Below are 23403 nucleotides of genomic sequence, written 5' to 3' on the forward strand. Positions count from 1 at the left end.
GAAACTGTTTATATTGTATACACTTTTCTTAATAAACTTACTATTTTTGTTCATCTGTGTGGTCTTTGGGTGAAAAAGGAATCAAGTAGGTGGCTGGGCTGCAACAAGCCCTCCTTCTAAAACAGACGGTAGTGATCTTATACTCTTGTAATGAAAAAAAAATACTGTTTCAATGATAGCATGCTGAGAATATGGTTGTTTCAAACACACACTCCCACACACACCATTTTTCAAGCTTATAGAGATACTCACAAGCCACTGGTTGGCCTTATACTTGTTCTCTGAACCTGCCACTATCAGCTCATTTTCATCTCTGGAATTAGCCTGGAATTCCAGCAGGTGAAGAGCACAGGGCAAGAAAATTGCTACTGATGAGATGAGTGCAGTTTGAAGCTCAGCTAATCTTTAGAATGACTCTCTACAAGAAAAGTTATCACTGTGAAGGGAAAAGTACTGGCTTCTTACATGCCAAAGCTGAAACAGAGATATTATAGTGGATGGGAGGAATGATTGTAATTTACCTATCTAAAATATGTTTATAGTACCCTCCAATAAAGCTTCTAGGGAAGGTACAGTAGACTAATAAAATGATATACAGTAGAGTCTCACTTATCCAACATAAACGGGCCAGCAGAACGTTGGATAAGTGAATATGTTGGATAATAAGGAGGGATTAAGGAAAAACCTATTAAACATCAAATTAGGTTATGATTTTACAAATTAAGCACCAAAACATCATGTTATCCAACAAATTTGACAGAAAAAGTAGTTCAATACGCAGTAATGCTATGCAATAATTACTGTATTTATGAATTTAGCACCAAAATATCATGATCTATTGAAAACATTGACTGCAAAATGTGTTGGATAATCCAGAACGTTGGATAAGCGAGTGTTGGATAAGTGAGACTCTACTGTATGTGCTATAGATAAACTATTCAAAATAGTTTTAAAACTGCAGTACTATGTTAGAGATTGGCCTCCCAAAATTCTCCACTCTTTGATGAACAACCATACATTAACAGGATCAGACACAAATAGTGGGTTGAATAAGGACCACTTTATTTAACCTATTTGCTATTTAATTTATTTGAAGCTTAAAGGAGCAGGAATCAACCTGATGTTGGTCCTGAAGTTTCTACTCAGGGATAACCCCCACAATATTCAGCCCCAAGGGTTGTCCAATATTAGTGTTGCTTGTCTGATACAGTATGGATTAGGTGAAAATCCAAGGTAAAGGGATAAAATTCTTATCCAACCGAGTAGCAACCTGATACTGCACACTGATCTGAGGGCAGAATGATGAATCGCACACATGCAAGGGGAAATTCAGGCCTCAAATAATCCAAAGCTCCTGTCCCCATCACACTTAGCACCTCTTGCAAAGCTTCCTGGCTTCTGACCATGGTGGCCATCAAAGAAAGTCCTCCATGCTGCATCATTTTTCACATGGTACATGTACGTAAGCCGTGAAGAGACACTGGGAAAAAGGAAACAATTCACCCCACCTTGAAAAATTACTCAGCACTTTATTTGGGGTGCGACATTCACCATTTAGTATATTTCACTATGTCTTGGATTGATCATCATCCCAGATCATCAGGTTGGTATTAGGAATAGCTTCTACAAAAATGTAAAAATGATATACCAACGTTTTCTTCCTAGAAGAGAAGCATCTCAAAAGAAAAAAAGAGGGGTGTTAAAAAATTAAAGGGTCTTGGGAAAATTCAGCTCAACCTTATTACAATGATTTTAGAAGTTTTTAAAAAATTGTTTCCTCTGTCTCCCCCTCCCCCCCCCCATATACGTTGTTCATCCTTAGGAAGAATAAAATCTGATTTTTATGTGAAACGTTCTCCAAAATGAGACATATCTTGCAGTAATCAGAATACAGCACATACACTTAAAATGTCAGTTTATACCTTATATATTAATAGTTGCCTATGCAATTTTGTGTATCCATTCAAAGCACTTATATTACAGTGATGACACAAACACAACTTACAACCACCTAACACTGAGAAAATGAAAGACACAGGCAAATAAAAAGGTACTGTATGGATGGATCACCATAACTAAATATGTCCAATTTCCTGTCATATTTCACAGATGAAAACTGGGACATGTGTGATCAATCAGAATGAGATTATGGCCAAGATGACAAAAGTTATGAATGCAAAAGGACACACACACACTTGGAATGGCTGCAGCATTTTGCTTTTACCTGAATCTGCCCTGCACTTTCCCCCCTCTGTTGAGTTCATTGGGGAGAAATGTTTTTTGCAATTTGAGCTAAATTGGAATGGTTGAAGTAAGCCAAGAAGAAAGTGGACAAGTGGGAGTAGGAGACAGATGTATCAAGACTGCATGCCATATTAACCTTTTCTCTGAGGGCAGAAACCAATAGGAACAATTGAAGCCTTCCTCATCTTCTCAAAAGTTGGGGAAGTTTTGAGGATGCCTGTGGGTGAAACGTCAGGAGATAATACTTCTAGAACATGGCCATACAGCCCGGAAAACATACAACAACCCATATAACCTGTATTTTAAATCAGGCCATCTCAAATATACCCTCCAAATTTGGTTAAAAAAAACCTTGCTTTTGCATGTTATGATAACAAAAATGCAGATATACAAAATATAATTTTTATACCAAGATAGAACCTTTTATTCATGATATCATCCTAGTGCCATGACTAGAATTCTGGAATTTATAGTTTGGCAAGGCACTAGAGCTTTCTAGCGGAGAAGTTGAAATGTCCCTCTTTAAACCACAAACCCTGGGATTTCATAAAGCGCAGGCTTGGAAATTAAAATGGAATCATGATGCTATAGCTGTATAATACAAAAGCTCCTTTTTCACAGACCATGTACAATGGCAAATCAGATAAACTCTAAAATACTGATAGAAGGCACTTGGAGCTAATTGCCAAGATGATTAAAGCACAGTAAAATAGTATAGAATCAATTGTTCATTTTTCAGAATGCCTATCTATCCAATGACGACCAACAGAACTGATGAGGATTTTGTTGATTTACAATTATTTGCCATTGATTATTTCACTTTCAGCTGATGTGTACAATATCCATGGTCCTCAGAACAGAATAGACTAATGAAAACTTTTAATCTAATGGACATTCACAAACAATTTCTGGATTAGATATTTCAAATGGCACATATTTATGTGGAGAGTATATACTGTATAGTGTATGGAAGAAATGACCTTCCAACAACACAAAAATAAATTGTTGGAATCGTAATAAAGTGGCAACATGTCATATGAAAATGCTTAGAAGATATATGAACTATATATCTAGTCCATGATTAAATTATTTCCATTGTGTTATTTTTACCTCCTCCAGCATTATGAGAAAGACTTAATTTTATTTTGGTTTAAATCTAGAATCCTTATGTCATTTGTTCAAGATCAGTAAAGTATAATCAAAAGAATATATGCAAATAAATCATCCATAAACTTCTCAATTCAATTCAACTGACCAGTGTGAATTATATCTACAACTCCTAATGACAAATTTTAGGGAAGAAATAAACCTTCATATTTCCTTCAATATGCAGAAGAACACAAGACTGTGTCTAAGATGATAATCTCATGTTTGTTTTGGCAATACGGAAGTAGCAAAAGACATTTTTTTAAACTTCTGTTCTAGACTGATTTGTGCAGATCATCTGATTGAGATTCTAGCATTTTTAAAAAATGAGATATGCTTCCCTTTAATTGTACACCATAATTTTTGTGTCTCAAAAACAGAATTTATTTTATTTATTGTATCAGAAGTGAACTGAGGGTATAGTTGTAATGTATTTAAAAACACAGAGTAAAAAACTTTATACAAAATGTCCTTTGACCAGTAGCTGAACACTTGGAGTACCTTTGTTGTTGCTACAAGAAGGTCCTCCATTGTGCACGTGGCAGGGCTCAGACTGTATTGTAATAGGTGGAATAGGCTCTTCTCCACACTCCACTTTGTGGCCCCATTTCTTGAGGTTGTCTCTGCATCTCGTGGTGCCAAAGTGCAGTCTGTTCAGTGCCTTCCAAATTGCCCAGTCTTCTGTGTGCCCAGGAGGGAATCTCTCATTTGGTATCAGCCATGGATTGAGGTTCCGGGTTTTAGCCTGCCATTTTGGACACTTGCTTGCTGAGATGTTCCTGAAAGTATCTCTGTAGATCTTAGAAAACTATTTCTTGATTTACGTCATTGATGTGCTGGCTGATATCCGAACAGGGGATGGGCCGGAGATGTCACTGCCTCGGTCCTTTCATTATTGGCTGCTATTTCCCAGCAGATATCAGATGGCACAATACTGACTAAACAGTATAATATCTCCAGTGGTGTGGCGTGAAGACATCCTGTGATAATCCAGCATAACTACAGTTTTCCAAATTTTGTTTTTCTTGTGGCAAAATCACATAGTAGGAAGGAGCGTCAATTGACAAGTTAATAAATAGAAAATACAACAAAGGATAATTTATTTTTGATGGTCAAAGTTACTTTTCAAGACTCAGGCAAATAGTTTCCATCCATGCATATCTGCAAAATTCACAAATTGTTCCAAAACAAAATCAATTCAGTTCATGACCTTTTCCTGAAAGGAAGTTATTACTGGGCATAACTAAATCATGTCTTTGAGAGATCTGCGAGAAGAATTACCTCACTGTATGTTTTGTAGCTGCAGCAGTTTCAAGTCGACTTGAAACTGCATTAAAGGGGCAGTTGTAGATGGGAAGGAAATGCAAAGAGATATCCTGCATGTGGAATCAACCCAAAGGGGTGCAAAGTAAAGTGGTCCTTTGAAATTCCAAAATTAGGAGTCACCAAATCCTTTTTTACCCATGGTGGCACTTAATTCTCCATTATTCCTGCATGCTTCGTTAGACATCCTGAAAGCCTGTAATTACTTAACCAATGTGACAGACCTTGACTACTCTGCCTGAGTCAGTAAAAGTGAACCACTGAGGATCAAACAATCATAAATACTTTGGAATGTCACCAAAAAACTTGAAAGGAATCCAAGCCAAAATTGACTTTCAAATGAGTTTAATTATTTGCAAAGACGTGTTTGCATTACTATGCAATCTTATTTTTCCTGGCAACTCATCCAACAAACTGATTTGGTACAACCACCAATTAGTTTTATAGCCAACCTACTAGATGCTTGTTTTATGATAATAAGTTCAGTATTTTTAATGCAAATGCCGTCACGACTGAGAATGTTTGGGAATATGTAATTAGTGTGTAATGTGTTCTCCCCTGAAAGAGAAATAAATAGGCAGAAATGCAGGGCTAAGGAACAGTGCTATTGTGATATAGAAGTACATATAATTTCTTCAGCTTCACAGAAGTGGATAATTCAAGAAAAATTAAAAAGAAAGAAAAGAAAAGGAAAGCATATTGTCAAATCTGATATTAGGGCATACAGCCTGTCTCCCTCAGCCACACTGACAGAATCAGTGCTTCTGTCTCTTCTTTGTTCCAAATGTGCTAGAGTCTACCTAACTAGCCTTGTCATACTTACAAAGAACTTGAGTACAATTTCTCACTTTTTATACTCACTAATGCAAGCAGAGCATATGGGCTTCTTGTCTTCTTTCTACCAAACACTCCTTGGTAAAAGTAACATGGAATTTTCCCTTGATTTGTTTTCTCAGATGGGGACTTTGAGAAAGGCCCACTAAACTTAACAGAATTTTGCTTCAGGTATGTTTTAAAGCAGCCTAACTATGTCAGGAAAATTCCAAAAGTAGGGGTGAATAATGGGTTTAAATTTAGGCATGATTCTGTCTGCTAAAACCATTCTAGGGGTCAGAGCATATCAAGGGATGGATCTTCCTCCAAGCACTTCTTATTTGTCTGACATTATTGACACAAACACAGACACACATTTACCAATGCTTTTTATATGTGTGAGGAGTGACATGGAGAAAGGACTTTTATGCTGATCCCTTCCTGCAGCACTCAAATGGCTTTCTCAGTCAAAACATCTCATCAACTGTTTTCCAATTGGGATAATATGCACTGAGCAAAGGCTGAGTTGTAAGCTGGCCTTGTTCCTTTTCTATCTTGCTCACTTGAGGGATGTGAGCAGAGCAGATACTTAGTGCAAGACCATGGCTGAGTTCTAAAATGGTCCATATCCCTGACTGATTTTGTTTGACCTCTGCAAACCTGACAGAGGAAGCAGTGGGAGAAACAAAGCAAAATGAGTTGTGACCTTAAAGCCAAGTCTCTTTGTGTAACTTTCTGAGAGTGATAGGTCCCACACAGGTCTCATGAAGTCCATGAGCCCACTTGATATGCCAAAGTTGGTTCATGGGCCAGAGATTATTGATCCTGCTTCCGCTTTTATGATGGCTCTTTTGGACTCAATCCATTTCCCTTTGATGTTCTGCCCAATCAGAAGTCTATATATTTTGAATTTCATTTTAAGTCTACATCAAAATAGACACTATTTAAAAAAAAAACAGTGAGTTTTAGCAGTATTTAAAAGTTAAACTAGCCAGGCAAAAAATGAGAGAGCCACTTTACTCTGCACACACAGAATTGTTTATCCGTGAAATTATCTTTTGTGTTAATAGACATATAACAATTAGTGAGACTAATCATTGATAAACATGTTATTATCTGGAGTAGATTATAGAGGAGTGATTCCCAAGTAGTTGGGATATAGCATAATGGAAACTTAGTGTGGTGATTTGGGTTTGAAAGGGCACTGTAGTATGGCAATTTGAAGTTGACATTTTCTAGCAAAGATTCATAACTACCTGATCATCTGACAACATGTGGTCCTTTCATAATTTGTAGAGGAGAAGAATTTATGCAAAGTTTAAAATACTTATGCAAAAAACCCTGCTCACTTTGAATCTAGAGCCTTTTGCGTGAGTATTTTAAGTTGCACATGAGTTCTTCTCTACATATTATCAAAGGACCATATGTTGTCAGATGACCAATCCCAACTGAATGTATGAAGTGAGGTCATAGGGGTATCATTTCAAACTGCGTTGCTGCATTGGAGAACAAGCCCTATGAGGAGCGGCTTAAAGAGCTGGGCATGTTTAGCCTGCAAAAGAGAAGGCTGAGAGGAGACATGATAGCCATGTACAAATATGTGAGGGGAAGTCATAGAGAGGAGGGAGCAAGCTTGTTTTCTGCTGCCCTGGAGACTAGGACACGGAACAATGGCTTCAAACTACAGGAAAGGAGATTCCACCTGAACATCAGGAAGAACTTCCTCACTCTGAGGGCTGTTTGGCAGTGGAACTCTCTGCCCCAGGCTGTGGTGGAGGCTCCTTCTTTGGAGGCTTTTAAGCAGAGACTGGATGGCCATATGTCGGGGGTGCTTTGAATGCAATTTCCTGCTTCTTAGCAGGGGGTTGGACTGGATGGTCCATGAGGCCTCTTCCAACTCTACTATTCTATGATACTATGATTCTATGAATGCAAGTTAGAAGTCATAATTTGACTTCTCTTTCCAGGTCCTTATACACTGTCAATGAGCAAGAGAGAATATATGTAATCATCTCTCCCTCTCTCTTTTTTATAATCCTGAAATTGCAGAATTGTGCCATTCTTAATAAATAAATAAATAAATAAATAAAACACAGGAGGGGTACAATAGTGTACAGAAGTATGATTGCAGGATCACAGATTAGTGAATCAGTACAATTGCACTAGTGAAAATATTGAAGGTGCCCATCACAATGTATATCCATTATATCTACTAATGCCCCTGTAGCAGAATAAGTTGATGTGCTAAAATCCTTTGAAACCGAGTAAAGTACTATTCCTGCTACTTTGCCTGCTACTACTACCATATTACTAATAGTACTGCTACTACTACTACCCTGAGTCCCCTGTTGGGTGAAAAGGGGGGATATAAATGTTGCAATAAATAAATAAATAAATAAATATTATCTTTCTTATCACACCTTTGGAAGATGTTATCACCTCCTTCTATCATACAGAAACATGTAGAACATCTGCTAAGCTGTTTCTCACTCCTATATTCCCATTCCTTACATCTATTCCTATTTGCCACTGGTCAGATATGTTTTCATTTATAGATAATTTTCAGAAACTACTGTGCAAATGCAGATCATATTTTAAACAGGAGTGTAACTAAGCATATTTATGTAAATTATGCAAATTCTGTGTGAAAAACCTGATAGCAGTTTACATTAAAGCAGTAACCTAAGATGAACTGATTTGAAATGTTATGAATAGAAACATCACAATAGGGAAGCGTTAATGACATGACATTTTGAATTGCATTAATTTAGTGTTATAAAATTTACATATATAACGCATGCTTGACTACATGATCAAACCATGTTACTTGGTACTTGATGGAATAAGGAAAGCATTTTGAAAGCCTAGCTGTTGTTAAATTGGCTTGTGTCCGTTTCACTTTCATTTTCACAAATTAAATGAAAGCAGTAAATGAATTAAATGAAGGTGAACTGAATTAAAGTAAATTACACAACCCAAACTCAGCAAAGAAGCATCCAATAAAGGCAAATTGAACCATTATGAATCAAAGGCAAAGTGTGTGAATCCCAATTTGATATGTTAAGGGCAACTAAGACTCCTATTAGATTTAAGTACTGAAAAGGAGCTGTTAAATTGTTCAAACTACAACTCATATGTATTCTTAGCATGAACACAGAGATAGAACTTGACCTAGGATAAAAGCATGCTCTGTGGCTGTAATGTCTTGTTTTTAAGGCAGGGGATGACCTGTAAGCCAAACATAACCCTTACCAGGTCCACACCACCCAGAGTGACAAATGTAATGATGGCACCAAGCGTAATATATATCTACTAGTAAATTCTGAGTGTTCAATTCACTCTGTGTTCTAGTGTTGTTCTAGCTTCTGCAAAGAGTTCCTCAAAGCTGGAAGCAGGTTGAGGAGCATGGAAAATTACTCCTAATCTGTGCATGCCCATGAATTAAACTTTTTTGTGAGGGTTACTGGGCAGTAGATTCACAACAAGGAATGAGTGCTACCAGCTTTGCTGATCTCCATCTCACAACACCTTTACATGTGTTTCCCTTTCTTTTTAATTTCAGAGTAGCACAGATGGTGCATTTCTAGCTCATTGCCTACTGACATCACTACATTTATTGTAACAATGAACATGGGAAGATGTCAGTGTAGAGACCATTTACTGTGCAATGCAATATGAAAAGTGGCACCATTAATATCACCCTGGGTAATAAGGAGCAACACTATTATCTGGGATAATCTGAATGGCCATAACACCAGAGCTCAGAATAGTACAGCTAAAGAACTTTCGTTACTGACTGAAGTAACCACATTTGGTGTTTTGTCCATCCAGAAGGTAGCAGAAAACATTGATGAGCTCCTGCTGGTACTACTTTGTTGGACTTAGGGGAAGGAGTTCCAGAGATGATAACTGAAAAACAATAGAGAGAACCACTATGTATGATATTTGGTGTCTTATTTGTGAACATGTTTACCATAATTACAGCATGATGATAATGATGATGATGATAGCTGGAATTTATGACATGTCATTCTTCTGTTGTTCTCTCAGTAGGAGATCATATGAAAATTGTTTTCTTTTACAATAAAAAAATTAGTAATTTCCTTTCTCACTACAGTTTTTCTACAATTTCTGCAGTGAAACTCCATTTCTGCTTTATGTTGATTTTGAGTAGGCAGAGAAAACCTTTAATCAATGTGGGGAAAATCCAGTGGCATATGAACCTTCTCCCATATAACAACAAATGCGGAAGAGTCTGGTGAAAGCCATCCTGGTTTCTAAACTAGAGAGTTTCAGGACATCACCCCGTGAGAGCTAATCTGAATACAATCACGCTGTCAAATATTATGACAGTTTTTTTCTTTTCTTTTTAAAAACTTCTGTTTCTTGTCTTTGTTTTATGATATTTCATTTCATTGTTGGCTTAATCTGATTGTTTTATCATGCTTTCAAGAGAAATTAACAACAAAAATGCATGCCTTTCAATATTCATTACTCATCTAATCAAGTAATATGTCCTCTGGCAAATGATACATTCTTAGAGAGCTAACAAGATCTGTACAATAATTGAATCTTTTGTGAAGATCCATTTTGAAATATTTCAGTCCTTTACATTTTCATTTGCCTCTTACATATAAATGAACCACCACCCTAATTTCACAAGTGAATTCCATACAGTAATGGTTGAATATAGAGATCTTTCAGAAAGTCACTAAGCAGGGACTTTACCTTGTTTGCCCATATGAGTTTAGGGTGCATCGACACGGTGTGTGTGTATATATATATTTATATGTGTGTGTGTGTGTGTGTGTGTGTGTGTGTGTGTGTGTGTATATATATATATATATATATATATATATATATATATATATATACACACACACACACACACAGCAAGTGATATCTACTTGAATTTTATATACAATACACAAGAAAGCCAGGACATCAAAACCACCCCCCATATTTCAGAAAGATTCACACATTTACTGATTTTTTGGGATTTTTTAAATTTTAGACAAAAACATTTATTCCCCCGCCAAACAGCCACAGCAATAATCCCCTTGAATGTCTATCTAACAGTGTGCCTACATGACACACAATTAACCATAGAACTTCAACTTAGCACAGATTTGTTACGAGTTTGTAGAAAAACAAACTGCGTGCAGTCCTGTCCAGACTTATCCAGTCCTTTGTTGTATCCACAATGAGCAAAAGAAAAACAAGCCACAAAAATGGAAGAGAAAATCAAAAATTTACTCTTAAGTAGCAGAGTCAAAAATCATAATAAAACTTCCAGCAACAAAAACTCACATAGTCTCTTGCATTAAATTCATGCATCTTCATAGTAGGCTCTCAGCAAGCATTCACTAAGTCCCCAAAAGACATTGAAAACATTTCCCAGATATACCCCATTCAGGGAGTGGCTCAAGCCTGTTAGCCCTGATTGTTCCAATTACTCAACCATGAGTTGTAATTAACCAGGTGTTTTTCTCTTAACACACACTTACACAAGTAGTGATCCCACAGAAACTTAGTCACATACATGCATATATAGTAATATATACACTATTTACTTACTTTAGTCCTCTTTGCAGATTCAATAATTTTATTTATTATTATTAGACTGACTCTAAACAGCTGGCTGCTGTAGCCCTCCTTGGGGCTTTCTGATGCTGAGAACTGCATTCTGGAAATTGTAGTTTAGATCAAGACCTTTTGAATTCTCTGCCACAGGGGCCTCTCCTTCCCAAACTACATTTCCAAGAATGCTGTGTTCTCAGTCTCCCGCCCAGCTCAGCTAGTCATGGAGAGACCTCATCTCATTCCCACTCAAGAAAAGAACTATCTTTGTGAAGATCTCCAGGGTAACCCACCCTTTTTTTTGTCTCAGAGATCTTGATTCAGATTTATGTTTTCTGCTTAGAAAGAGCAGTGTCTGTGAGGATCTCTGTGACAAGAAGTGGTAGGGATAGATTCAGCACCTTCTTTCTTTCAGTAGCCAACCAGATGTCTCTAGGAAATGCACAAGCTGAATATGAGAACAATGATCCTCACTCACAACCCTTTGTTGTTCTTGGCAATTGACTTCTGAAGCAGCATATATAGCTATCATCAGGATGTTTTGTATCGTTACATGGTTTTATTGTATGTATGCGTAAGTGTGTACGTATTGTATGTTTTACATGTCTTGATATGGTCAAAAGCGACCAATCAATAAAGAATTGTTGTTGTTATAGCTATCATAAGAAATAACCATTGTAAATACGCTTTTTAACCAATAGCTATTCCATACCTTTAACTAAAAATCACTTTGATACACAACATTTAACAGACAAAACATTGACAGTTTTAACATACAGCTAATAAAATGATCATTTAAAAATACACTATCTAGATAACTACTTCATGATGTTTGGATTAGCCTGAAAGATGAGTCATTGCCTGTCCTTTTAATGAACTATAGCAGAGTTATTGTACAATTGCTGAATAGATCATCTGCTTGCTAATAAAATCATTGAAGATCTTCTGGAATCAAAGTTGTCTTTTAAAATGACTTTGGTATCTTGTTTTCTTACTAAAATAGTGAGGTCTTTTTAGAAATATTATATTTTATAATTTTTATAAAAAATATTGAGGTATTTTTGTAGGATGCACTGTTACATCTTTGTGATCTACGGTGCTTCATAAATTTTCCTAATCTGATGAATTAGTTGGAACACACTGCATTAATATTCCCTTGTCTGGTCTAAACCTTTGTTCTATCACTCAGCTCTGTAGCAGAGGAAAGCCCAAACATATGTTATCCCATCCCTTACAATGATGTTGGATCATTTGTCTTCCTTGATCTACTACTCTATTCATTTCCTTTGCTGGGATATAAGGGCAATGAGAACATTGTGTGTTTTTTTTCAAGAAGTATAATTCCAGATCTTTTCTCATTATTAAATAAGCATGGCTACATAATATCTGAATGAAAGATTATTTACAATATATGCACAATGAATGGCATATAAAACGTGTTGGCAAAAGTGCTTGCTTTCTGGCTAGGTAAGCACATTAGATTTAGATGGTACCATTTTCAGTGGTACCAAATGCATTTAGAATAGGTGTTATAACTATACTCCCGGCTCAAATCAGCATCAGGAATTCTTCATAGTTCCTCCTATGCAGAGCAAATGTTTTTAGAGATGCTGAAATGCCAAAGAAAGACTGAGTACTCTTCCCAGACACCTACTTCTTTTACCCCTCCTTGCACATTAAATAGGATGTTATGCTTCTGCCAAAGGTTAACTTAGAGTTATGTTGGAGGACCAAGAAATGCTTGAGAAGTGTTCTCCCTAGGTATTTTCTAAGTTCTCCAGCATTATTATTTGGCCTCGTTTAATCAGAGGTTGACTATTGAGTCACTCTAGAGTAGTGTTTCTCAAACTCCGCTCGTTCAAGTGTTTTGGACTTCGGTTCCCAGATATCCCAGCCAACTCTCCAGCTGTGAAGAATTATGGGAACTGAAGTCCAAAACATCTGGAGGATCTCTTGGGGATCTAGAAATGCTATAGAAGTATTCTCTCCAGGCATTCTCTAGGTCTTCCAGCACAATTCTGTAGCATGCTCCCACAGGTAGTTATTCATTACAACACTGGCTATTATCTGTAATTTCACATTTCCATTATATGTCCAGGGACCTATCCTCCATGGATATGAATTCTAGAAATTCTTGGTCACATTTTTGAATGAATATCCATGTGGAATTAAGCCATTTCTCCTACTTCCTAGAACTTTAAAAAAAAGTTGTATATATACGCATTTCTATTCAAATTGATGATTAACAAGGTATTTCTGTCCTTAAGTTATTGGGAAGCAATATGTTCTTTATGTAGGATCTAAACCAGAAAATCCTAAAACTAGATAACAGAAACATGCTTGGTGATAACCAAGCTATAAAGTTGGTTTTCTGTTTAAGACACATGAGATCATTCATTCTGGTTTTTATCCTAATCATGAAATGTTTGTCCTTTTGATCGATGCTGTCTAGACACATTTGGTGACTAAAACAGATCTGAAGAAAAGTAGACATAGAGGTGCAGACCATGTGTTTATTGGAACTGAAAAAAGGCCCTTAATTGTACATTTGATGTCTAAAATGCACTGCTGGTTTGAATTAGATGGATGCTCAGATGATCAAACTTGCTATCCACTAGGGAGAGCTTACTATAAAATACTGCTTTACAAACCACACATGGCTACACGTTTTTAGATGTAGATACAACAAACATGGCATTTTTCTTCTTTCACTGGGGATTTGAGAAGTCAGACATTCAGAAAACATGCTTTGCTTCACTGGTAAAATTCATACAATTCATAGGCCTCTTAGCAACAAGAGTATTTGAAGTAAAAGCAATTTACTAAGGGAGGTTGTGAGAAAAAGCCCGTGCTGGCAATGTAGAAATTCTCCAGTTGGAATGATGTGCAACTAGGAAATCTTCATATAAATAAAAATAGTAAACATTTCCATAATAGTTCAGTGGAAATATTTATTTGATACTAAAACTGAATTGGTGCTCGCAAGAGCAACTGGCATGGCAAGAAATAATTTATTTAGTTTATCATGCCTTTCCAATTTAAAGATTTCTCAAGGCGTTTTGCAGGACCATTAGAACAAGAATTCAAGATCTTCATTAGCAATTCAACCTAAACTAATTAATAGGCTTAATAGATCCATGCATATTGGGCTTCAGTGTGCAGTCAGTCCTTCGCATTTGTTGGGGTTATGGACACAAAGACCCTATGATGTGAAACAATAAATATTGTTTTTTTCCAAACTTATTGAATCTCTATCTATGAATCTCTTGGTCTTCCAGCATGACTCTATGGTCAATTTTTGGGTATAACTGACCATAAAATAGTACTGGAAGACCTATAGATGTCTAAAAAGAATATTTTAATCAAATCTATGAATATTCAAACCTGCATAAGTCAAACTCACAAATGTGAAGATCTGACTGTATTGCTATCTTCTTTGCACAAATATTAGCTCATAGCTATATGCATGAATTGTCTCACTCAATAGAAAAAAAATGCCCTCAAGATGTCATGTGATTAGAAAACTAACCTAAGAATGTATAGTCCTGGAGGTGGTGAGCATGAAAGGCAAAATGTCTTGCTTGACCCCATTGTTGAACAAAGAAGTGGGATGCTGGACTTTGGGGAACTTAAACTTCATTAGTGATTGAGGGGGTTTCTTTAGTCATTGTGGAGTGTGATGCCCCATTTTACATAGTTGGGGCAAAAAGTATCACAGACTGACACATGTAACCTATTGCTCAAGTTGTCCAGTCCTGGAAAAGAGCAATTTGGGGTTTATCCACACTACTATGATGTACAACCATGTTCTACAATGACTGAAAGGAACTCAATATACACAATGTCAATCTGCCTACAGTAAGAGAACTGACCTTGCTGTAATTCTGTTAATAAATCTCTTTGCAACATTGTGGGTGGATGTATATGTATTTTCATTTTTGTGGTGATCGGTAGCCCATTTGCAAGCTCCTCATAACTGTATAATATTTTATAAGCTATCACATCCTTTTCTCAGTAACTTGCATTTACTATGACAGCTTTAATTTGCATATTTATCTCTTTCTTCTCTCTTGCTTCTGAGTCCCTTTTTGGCAGCTCACTATGAAGAAGGTTTGGCTTTTCCTCCTTTAAACACACTTTTCTTTCTTGTATAGATTCCACTTTCTTGCATGGCTGAATTCATCCTACTTCTATAAAACTAATCCAGCCACTTTAACTCTTTGCGTTTTCACAGGAATAAGTACTCAAAAAGCTTTGGTGGTTTGTGTTTACCTTGTACAGGTTGAGGCTTTTTGATATATGTTCTATGAGGATTGTATGCACTGTTGATCTTGACAGCTATCACATAAAGAGGCAAACAGTGTCAAAAATAAGTTTCTTGACCAGTCAAGAGAATGAAAGGAATATATTTTTGGATGCAGTTCTCGCTTTTGGTAGGGGTGGAGAAATATGTTAGTTTTGTTTTCTCTTACATGATTTGTTTTAATTTATTTACTTACTTATAAAAGAAAATATCCCATTCGTGAAGAAATTTCAGATTCTGGACAAAGTCATATATTCAACAAAAGAATGAAGCAAAATGCTCACTCATCCCTATTGCATCCCTGATGTATGCTTAAGCTATGCCTTCAGTTATGGTTGTAGATTTGGAAGGGACCTCCACAATAGAAAGTCCAACCCCCTGCCATACAGAAAATATACAACTAAAGAACTCTGAAGAAATGGTGATCCTGTTTTTGTTTAAAGAACCCCAAAAATGACAGTCCAGCCTCCTATTAGACAGTCTATTATAAGGTAATGCCATTCAAGATTCCCCCCTTACATTCTGGTAGTATCTCTTTTCTTTTAGTTTGAATACATTAGTTCTTGTTCTAGTCTGAGAGCACACTACAAAATGAAAAAGAAAAGAAAGAGAACCACAATTCATTTTATACATGACATCCTTTCAAATATTTAAAGATGACTTTCCCAATGTTTTCACATTCAGAACTGATTGAAACACATCCATCTCTAGATTAGAACCCTTGATGGCAAACACCTCTGTTTTTTCTGGATTTAGTTTCAATTTCTTTTTTCCTCATCTAGCACATTACCTCCTTCAGGCATTCATTCAGTAGACACATGCTATCTATAACTGAAGCTTTTTTTTGAAGACATGGAAAAATATATTTCGGTGTCATCAGCATACTGATAACACCTTTCCCCATGCCTACAGATCTCTTCCAGTGGCTTCATGTAAATATTAAAGAGCTATGGGATAGAACGGCATCTTGTGGGATACTATATAACAGCTCCCTTTTAGAGGAGCGGCTATCCCCAGGCACTACCATCTGGAACTTGCATGAGCGGTGTGACCATAACCACTGTAGCACAATGACTTCAGTTCCCAGCTCCTCCAGGCATTCCAGAAGGATACCATGGTTGATGGTATCAAAGGCCACTGAGATATCTAGAACCACCAAAATGTACACACTCCACCTGTTGGTGTTGAGACAAAGATCATCCACTAAGGTGACCATAGCAGTCTCAATTCCATGTCCTTGGAGCCCAAAAGATTGGGAAGGCAATGGGGATTGATCCCCAGGATTGAGGAATGTGGCCCCGGGAGTCAATCACCACAGGCCCAGCATCTCATCAGATCCGGACCTTTTAGTAAAGTCTGGATCTGCTGAGATGTTTTATTAAACCAGAGGAAACTGGGAAATCCCAGTTTATTCCTGATTAATCTGTGTTAAACCGAAGCATCACTTGGATGTCTCAGGTTAACCCATGATGTGTCATAGGTTTTGAGCCTGTGTAGAAGGGCCCCATGAACACCTCTCTGGATTGAGTTTTGATTTGTTTAACCTCATCGTCTATTACTAACCACAGACATTGATATAGTAGAGAAAAACCTTCCTTAGAGTTAGATGAGAAATAGAGATAGCACTGAATGTCATCAAACTTCAAACCCTGGATAGCATCTCCCAGATATTCAGTTGTGCAGGAAATGCTATTTAACTCAGCGGAACCCTACAGGCAAATTGATAGGGTGTCATATAGGCATTCCATTGAATCCTCTTCTGAATATGCCCCTCCAAGAAAGACTGCAACCACCTTTAGTCACATCCCAGAGAAGCAACCCAACAGGATACTACAGTTGATGGTGGTGAAAGCTGTAGAGAAGTCAGGAGATGCAACAGAAACACACTTCACCTTTCTAGTTTGCTGCAACATCATCCACTCAGATTATGAAAGCTGTCATAGTCCTGTAGCTTTATTTATTTATTTGCTCACTTACTACATTTATATCCCCCCTTCCCACTTCAAAAAGGGGGATTTTCAAACTGTTAGGTTGGCAGAAGCTGGAGTTAACAGTGGGGGCTCACCCTGTCCCTTGGATTCAAACCGCCAACCTTCCGGTCAGCAAGTTCAGCAGCTCAGTGGTTTAACCTGTTGCACCAGTACGGTTTATTTTCTACACACTTAAGAAACTGCCATCGATTGTTCCCTTCACATGAGGCAAGCTTCAAATGTGGTGTAGAGGACATATCTTATCATTTCTAAAACTAAAATTATATATATATATATATATATATATATATATATATATATATATATTCCTTCAGGTGGTGTGGCAGTGTTTAAAAAGGATGCCTCCCTTAAGTCAGCTTCATTGAAATATGTTGAGAGCAAACGATCCCAGAAAGAGTGGTTTCTTAAGTCTGGTACCTTTAACCCAGGTCTTACTGAAGAATGTAAAGAGAAAGGATCCCAGAAAATATGGTTTCTTAAATCTGATGCCTTTAATTCAAGTTTTATTGAAGGCTATAAGAAGAAAGGATCCTAGAAAGTATGGTTTTTTAAGATAGAAAGGGGAGCTTTGTAAATTCCCTATTGCCACCAATGTGCCAAATCTTTCCAGATATTTTGGTTGCCAGATCGAAAAACAGATTTTTTTCCCCCCGACTGAATTTGGGAGGCACCTAAAAATTAGATTACCAAAATCTGGATACCGAAAACTGAACAGGGTCTAAACGAATTGCGTAACCCTAGTAAATAGACTGTCAGAGATCTAACACTAGAAAATAATAATAATAATAATAATAATAATAATAATAATAATAATAATAATAATAATAATACATTAAGTGGGGTGAGGGTGATCCATCATGTGTCAGACCCAGGATTCAATTGGTTAAAATCTTTCTGAAGATGAAATGAGTCAGACCAGTGCAGTCTATGAGCAGAATTCAATACAGTTCGGCATTAAAGGATTCAAGAACAGATAAGAAGGCCTGGAACCAGAGGCTTATTTTGTTTCTAACAACTCCTCCAATGTTGAACTGAGGCTTTTGTAATTTAGTTTCCTAGATTGTCCTCAAGTCTCAGATACAAGCACTTTATCAGGCCTCCCCACCCACACTACCAGATACCTTTATACATGAAATTCATATTCTACATCCTTTATTGGTTCTTTCATCTTATGCTGCTTGGGCTACAGAAGGCATCTACCCAATTATCTGAGGAACTGGATAATTGAACCTGCTTCTTGAATCTCCTTCTCACCAGATCTTCCAAATTTGCTTCTTTATGACAACCAACCTTGACAGTTTTGTGTCTTCCCACAAAGAAGAATCTTCCAACTATGTTGCATTCACCTGGCAGTTTAGTTCAGAGAAATCAGCTACTGAGCATGCATGACTATAAACAGCTATTTCCTTTTCATACTTGAAACTCACTATTTTAAAACTTATGGGGTCTGAGGGACTGTGTATTTTTGCTCTGCTTGCAAAATTAGTCATCAACAGTTCCAGCTATCCATATGTTCATATTGCATAAATAATGCAACCCTTTCTCCCCATTTCCCATTTTTAAAATAAAAGGTCATGCAGTGCTACTCTGATTTCTCTGGATTCATTAATGATGCTCGGTACTGCCACATGGCATATTGAAAGACCTGAGAATGTGGAATGAACTTGGTGACCCACCATACTCTGTATTTAAGAATATTAATTGTGTAGAGTCCTAAAGGCACAAACAAAATCAATGAAGCACTAAGTAAGCACTAATTTTTCAGATAATTTTGTATGCTACTTAAAGTTAACCTTGCTTCTTTCACATATGCCTGATTTGCAGTTGAGTCAACAAAAGTTGGTACTTGAAATAAAATAATATGGATTTACCTAAAATCAAGTACAGTAGAGTCTCGCTTATCCAACATAAACGGGCCAGCAGAACGTTGGATAAGCGAATATGTTGGATAATAAGGAGATTAAGGAAAAGCCTATTAAACATCAAATTAGGATATGATTTTACAAATTAAGCACCAAAACAACATGTTATACAACAAATTTGATAGAAAAAGTAGTTCAATAGGCAGTAATGCTATGTAGTAATTACTGTATTTACGAATTTAGCACAAAAATATCACGATGTATTGAAAACATTGACTACAAAAATGTGTTCGATAATCCAGAACATTAGATAAGCGAATGTTGGATAAGTGAGACTCTACTGTAATGAACAAGCTGTTGTCTTTCACTTCTTGGGATACCCCTGCCTCAATGTATATTGTCTCATGATATTTTGGGAATTTTATTTTTGTGTGTGGGGGGGGGGGATATTTTCAAGTCATGAATTATTGAATCCATAAGTGCAAAATCTGTAGATACAAGGGGCTGATAGTATTACATCATGTTCCCATTCAAAACACAGATGTATTTTGAGGTTCTATCATTAATTCATTTGCTGCTTTGTTGCACATTAAATCCATATTCTTACCCCAAATTTATTGAAAATAGTCAACATCAAATACAATGTTCACTATTTTCATACATTTTGTTGATCTAGTTGCCACCTTTAAAATATTCTTTCTGAATCTGTAGAAATCAATATACAATTCGTTTGTTGTGACTGTGACAAACTGCAGATACTTAAACATCTGTGTTTTCTTCTTCAGGTTGCTGCTATAGGTTTCTTTATCAACGTCTTTTCACTTAACTTCATTATCCTTATACAACCCACAGAAAGAGACTCTCATAATATCATCACTTCTGTAGTTCACCCCCTACCCATGCTTTTATATAGTTCTTGACTTGGACACCTTTACAGGGAGGGAGGTTAATTAGAACCTAACCTTACTTCACAACCTTCACAACTTTTTTCATACTTTGTGGTAGAAACAAGGCAATAAAATGTTTCAGAAATTGTTTCAGTCCTCCTGAGAGTTTCTGTCTTTTTTTCTTCAGTCTTCTTCTCTGATACAGACATTTCTTACCTGCTGAACATTTAGCACTTTCATTTTTGTTCCCATCTGTCCAAATGTTATTAATTAAAAGAGGTGCTTTTTAAAGCAAACTATTTTGCATGACTATTAATTTGGATCTAAATATGAAAACTTCCTCACCTTCATGAAGATCCAGCTTCATGTAAAAGGATGCAGAAAGGGTAAAAACAATATACTGTATATAGCCATTATAGAATGCACATGTCCATCGTTCTCAGATTTCATTTTTACTTTTGAAGGCCAAAAATCAAGATAATGTCACATCATGTTTTGGTTGGGACATGTACTAGGTGAATAAAAATGAGAGGACAGCTCATGTAACACAATTTAGGAATGGCCTGAAATATTTAATATAGAACTGTAATAAATATTTTCTCATTTTGCTTTCTTTTTGAAAACCATAATTTCAGGTTAAAGGAATATAAACATTTATTTAAATATGCTGTACACAAATTATTTTTTTTTAAAAAAAAAATATTTGGTGATACTGGGTTTTGTTTTTGTTTTTTGTTATGATGGCTATTGACATATTTCCTTTGTTTCTGATACTTTCTCCTCCTTGGGTCTTTTACATGGTTAATCTCATCTTGTTTGGGATCTTATGTAGAGAAATGAATCATTTAATAACCATAATGTAACCAAAAAGATGTGGTTACAATATGGCCATGTTTACATAGGCCAAATATTGTAGACTCAACTCTCAGCTGCTGCAGGTTATTTAGAACCACAGCAGACCTACTTCATCCAGCCATCAATGTGGCTCAAGAGGAAATGGAAAACTGGAAGCTCTGGAATGATTTTGGTGTTCTGGAACTGCAACAGCTATATCAGGCTGGATTCAGCTAAATCAGTGCTGGTGAACCTTTTAGAGATGGAGTGACAAAACTGGGGGGGGGTTGGAACTTGGGGTAGTGAGTGGGGAGGCAAGTGGGGGGAGGGGGAGAGTGAGCGAGTGGGGACAAGCAATAAGGGGGAGAGCAGGGGGTAGGCAGGTGGGTGAGCTGGGGAGCAGATGACTGGGGGACAGGCAAGCAGCGAGTGAGCAAAGAGGTGAGCAAATATGCAAGTAAGTGAGCAGGGGGATGGGCGGGCAAGTGGCAAGCAAGCAAGGTGGTGGGCAAATGGGTGAATGAGTGAGTGAGGGATGATGAGTGGGGGGCAGAAGATGGTATGTGTGCCACAAGAGAGAGTGTTGTGTGACCCTTCTGGCATGCATACCATAGGTTTGCCACCACTGAGCTAGATCAACTATTCATAAATCCAACAAACTCAGCAGATTTGCTGACCACTTGTGGTGAGGTTACATCTGGGCACCCAGCCATGTGACCAGAAAATTTGACCAGAATTCGTCTGGCAAGGAACTGCTTCTGGTTGACAATGCGCTAGGAGCAGCTTTTGGTTGAAAAGCTACATGGGCCAGCTGTAGATGCCCAAAGAACTCCTAGAATGCTCCTGTGCTGCATTGAGATAGCTCTGGAGCAATTTCCCCTGCATTAATTTGATATGTTTAGAGACACAGCCTAAGATATCATATAAAACAGATAAAGTCATTTCACAGTGAAAAGAACAAGCAATTTAAGTGAATAACTGAATATTTTCTCAAACTATGCCAAAATGATTTTTAAAATATACTAAATGTCATGGCTAGCAGCTTTTCTGACCTGGCTCAGTTGCTGCTGGGGGCTTGGAATGGGTTAATCTTGTTATGAGTGAAGATACGTGTTGAACAGTAGAAGCTTGGTCCTTTTGTATTTTCATATGAGTAACTAAAGTAGAAGAAGGAAAATATAAATTTTACTCTTATGCAGCAGAGTTCAAAAAATCAGTAACTTCAACATAAACTTGCAGTATTGCATTAATACAGTCACAGTTCCTCTGGAGTAGCACACTCATGTATAGTTCTTGCATTTAACTCATGCAGTTCTTCCCACAGAATTTATGTCTCTTCCAATCTTCCTTTCTTGGACATGGAGACAAGCAGAGAAGATAAACTTGCCTGCATCAAATAGGTAGCAAGCCAGGAGCTAACACAGAGTAAGCTCAGGAGCAAACAATCAGTAGGGCCAAAGTTGAATTACAAACACTCCCCAGTTACACCCCTTTGGGAGTGGCGTAAGCTTGCTGCCCTTAATTATCCCATTCTCTCAATTGTAATTAACTAGGATGAGTTTTTCCTCTAAATATACACACACACAAAACGTAGCCAGTTCCTTACCATCATAAATCTGACCTCTTTCCCAAGGAAAGCTTCACAAGCTTTGGGGATTATTTGTGAAGACTTGCTGAAATGAGCAGCAGCTGAGAATCTCTGGATTCTCAGCTGAGGGGAAGTCATAGGGAGGAGGGAGCAAGCTTGTGTTATGCTGCCCTGCAGACTAGGATGCGGAACAATGGCTTCAAACTACAGGAAAGGAGATTCCACCTTAACATCAGGAAGAACTTCCTCACTGTGACAGCTGTTCGACAGTGGAACTCTCTCCCCAGGACTGTGGTGGAGGCTCCTTCTTTGGAGGCTTTTAAACAGAGGCTGGATGGCCATCTGTCAGGGGTGCTTTGAATGCGATTTCCTGCTTCTTGGCAGGGGGTTGGACTGTATGGCCCATGAGGTCTCTTCCAACTCTACTATTCTATGATTCTATGATAAAAAGAGTCTGAAAGAGATAACTATTTGGTAGGAAGCAACATCGTACTTTGGTACTCTTATCCTGGATCTTGGTTGTTACCCTTGGGTTAGAATTCTGGATCCTAATCTTGTTTCTGTAATCCTGTTTTGGATGCTGCTGTTCCTGTAACCTTGTCTTGGACCTTGGTGTATCCTGAAATCTTGAATCTGAACTCCGGACTGACTTCCTGGCTTGATTTATGGACTTGAATTTCAGTTTGTACCTTTGGACTTGTTTGAAGAATTCTGGTAAGTGAATTCTTTGTATCTGTCTTTTGGACTGCAAAGCTGGCTCCTGTTTGTTCTTGCTCCTGACCTGGCTTTATAGTACTTTCTGCATTAATTGGACTCTTGAATTAGATTAGAA

At 37.3% G+C, this 23403-nt stretch overlaps 1 long non-coding RNA gene across 2 annotated transcripts in view; it reads right to left on the minus strand.

Annotated features, from left to right (window-relative positions):
* LOC134299426 (uncharacterized) overlaps positions 1 to 22680 on the minus strand; it is a 105875-nt gene extending 83195 nt beyond the window's left edge. For both annotated transcript variants that reach the window (XR_010006635.1, XR_010006634.1), the window contains exons 1-2: positions 22590 to 22680; positions 22036 to 22140 (exon numbers count right to left, since the gene is read on the minus strand). This is a non-coding gene — a long non-coding RNA (uncharacterized LOC134299426). The remainder of the gene's footprint in view (positions 1 to 22035; positions 22141 to 22589) is intronic.
* Between the last annotated feature and the right edge of the window lie 723 nt (positions 22681 to 23403).

The sequence above is a fragment of the Anolis carolinensis genome, chromosome 5, assembly GCF_035594765.1.
Source record: "Anolis carolinensis isolate JA03-04 chromosome 5, rAnoCar3.1.pri, whole genome shotgun sequence".
Classification (NCBI taxonomy): Eukaryota; Metazoa; Chordata; class Lepidosauria; order Squamata; family Dactyloidae; genus Anolis; species Anolis carolinensis.